The following is a 3,345-nucleotide window of genomic DNA, read 5'->3' as shown; positions in this document are numbered from 1 at the left end:
AAAAGCTTGCTTCCCAAAGACATGGTTCCAGGTTCAGTCCCACTGCGTGGCACCTTGGGCAAGTGTCTTCCACTATAGCCTCGGGCCGACCAAATCCTTGTGAGTGGATTTGGTAGACGGAAACTGAAAGAAGCCCGTCGTATATATATATACGTATATATATGTATGTCTGTGTTTGTCCCACCATCGCTTGACAACCGATGTTGGTGTGTTTACGTCCCCGTAACTTAGCAGTTCGACAAAATAGACTGATAGAATAAGTACTAGGCTTACAAAGAATAAGTCCTGGGGTCGATTTGCTCGACTAAAGGTGGTGTTCCAGCATGGCCGCAGTCAAATGGCTGAAACAAATAAAATAATAAAAGAATATGTATACATCCCCACACGCACGCATATGTACATACATACATACACACACATACACACACATGTATATACATATATACATTTATTTGTTTTTATATTCATTTATAATAAAGACAATTTTACGATAATTGCAAGGTTTTTGTGGAGTAGGAAATTATCATTCTTGCACAAGAATGTTATCGACCGTGACTTCGAAGTTTCTGTGAGCTAACCCATCATTGGATTTATACTTATATCTATATAATTACATTCGCAGTGCCTTTCTCCTCTTATCTTTGACACCCACCTTTTTTCCGTCTTCCTTCTTTTATTCGTTCCTCACACTTCACTATAAAACTTTGTCTTTAATAATTTTTTCAGCTGTTGTCTATTCTTTGTCACCCTCTCCCCAAATCTGTCTATTCCAATCCTCTTTTCACATACGTTCTAATATTTCCTCTCCGTTTTTTCGATTCGTTACGTATGTGGTCTTGTTTTGTTGAAAAGCTGATGTCAGTTTTAGCTATTTTCCCTCAATTAGCGGTATTTGTATGCACACGGTCGATTTGTCTGTTCTGATTTTATTCATTCATATGATACTAACTGTCTGTTTAGACCAAGTGTTAATTATTCTGGTTGTCTCCTAACAAAACTTATGTAATTCACGTATGCAGTCTTGAAAGAATATATAGCTGCGTTACGTAATTTGTATGGGTATATTTTGCATATCCTCATACACTTAGTGTCTCCATGCTTCTTAGTAAACTCAACAAGTTATCCTGCAGATTTATCCGGACATCTACGAAAGACGAAACTCGCAAAGTTGTTAGAAATATTGTTAACAATACGTAATTTAGCCAATGTAAGTCTATCTGTCTCTCTGTACTCTAATTATATATATATCTACTTCATTATGAATTCCGCTTTCACTCGCTCTTTCTCTCATATACACACACACAAACACCCACTCGCCCCATATACATATACACACACACATATATATATATATATATATACATATATACATATATATATATATTTGTATGTGCATATGTGTGTATATATATATGTGTATAGGTGTACGTATATATATACGTATATATGTATGTATGTGTGTGTATATATATATGTATGTTTGTGTGTGTGTGTATATATATATATATATATATGTGTGTGTGTGTGTGTGTGTGTGTGTGTGTGTGTGTGTGTGTATAATTTAGAGAAAAACCACTATTAAACAATTCAATAATGAAAATAAATATATTATAAAAACCTTATTCTAAAAATCAATAAAGTACATAAATGAGTAACTAGTATATGGTATGAAAATGAGTGCGCACTATTCGTGGCTATATTTTCAAATAGATAACTAATAAAACCAATTTGATTAATAATCAAATTGATCTTCACTTAAATCTATTCAAAAATATAGTCACTCCTCAGGTCTAAAATAAAATATAATTAATAATAATAATAATAATAATAATAATAATAATAATAATAATAATAATAATAATAATAATAATAATAATAATAAATCAATATACGTATTGTAACTTATAATAAATATGAAATAAATATATAAAAAATACTTGTTTTAACAATAAATAAATAAATACTCAAAACACATTTAACAATATTTCTTAAAATAAAATCATAACTTATCGATTTTTATATTTATTTCTATCTCATTATTCCATATTTTTTTTACGCCATATTTTCACGCGTTATATTTCTTATAAACGCTAAGTTCTACGTACTAGGCTTAAAATTTTAGTTTCAAAGCATTTCTTCGATAAGATATGATTTTATTTTAAGAAATATTATTAAATGTTTTTCGATTATTTATTGTTAAAACAAGTATTTTTTATATATTGGATATTCATAAGTTGCAATACGTATATTGATTTTCTTCTTCTTCTTCTTCTTCTTCTTCTTCTTCTTCTTCTTCTTCTTCTTCTTCTTCTTCTTCTTCTTCTTCTTCTTCTTCTTCTTCTTCTTCTTCTTCTTCTTCTTCTTCTTCTTCTTCTTCTTCTTATCATTATTATTATTATTATTATTATTATTATTATTATTATTATTATTATTATTATTTGTACTATTATTATTATTATTATTATTATTATTATTATTATTATTATTATTATTATTATTATTATTTTAGACCTGACCAGTCACTATATTTTGGAATAGATTTAATTGTAGATCGATTTGATTATTAATCGAATTATTAATCGAATTGGTTTTATTAGTCATCTATTTGAAAATATAGCCACGAAACGTGCGTAGTTATTTTTATACCATTTACTAGTTATTCATTTATGTACTTTATTGAATTTTAGAATAAGGTTTTTATGATATATTTATTTTCTACAGGGTATGAATTACATTCGTCATTATTCAATTGTTTAATTGTGGTTTTTCTCTAAATCATATGGAGTGGCTGTGTGGTAAGTTTCTTGCTTACCAACCACATGGTCCCGGGTTCAGTCCCACTGCGTGGCATCTTGGGCAAGTGTCTTCTACTATAGCCTCGGGCCGACCAAAGCATTGTGAGTGGATTTGGTAGACGGAAACTAAAAGAAGCCTGTCGTATATATGTATATATATATGTATGTGTTTATGTGTTTGTATGTCTGTGTTTGTCCCCCCAACATCGCTCGACAACCGATGCTGGTGTGTCTATGTCCCCGTAATCTAGCGGTTCGGCAAAAAAGACCGTTATAATAAGTACTAGGCTTCCAAAGAATATGTCCTGGGGTCGATTTGCTCGACTAAAGGCGGTGCTTCAGCATGGTCGCAGTTAAAAGACTGAAACAAGTAAAAAGAGAAAAAAAGAGAAAAAAATATATTTTATAGTGGGAAATTTTTATTTAGTTTTGCTGAATTGAATTTTTCCCTGGAAGTTTTGGATTATATTCCCTATGATTATTATTATTACAGACACACACACACACACACACACACATACACACCCACACCCACCCACACACACATAAA

This window comes from Octopus bimaculoides, chromosome 19 (assembly GCF_001194135.2).
Source record: "Octopus bimaculoides isolate UCB-OBI-ISO-001 chromosome 19, ASM119413v2, whole genome shotgun sequence".
Lineage (NCBI taxonomy): Eukaryota > Metazoa > Mollusca > Cephalopoda > Octopoda > Octopodidae > Octopus > Octopus bimaculoides.
Note: the sequence above shows the minus strand (reverse complement) of the source record.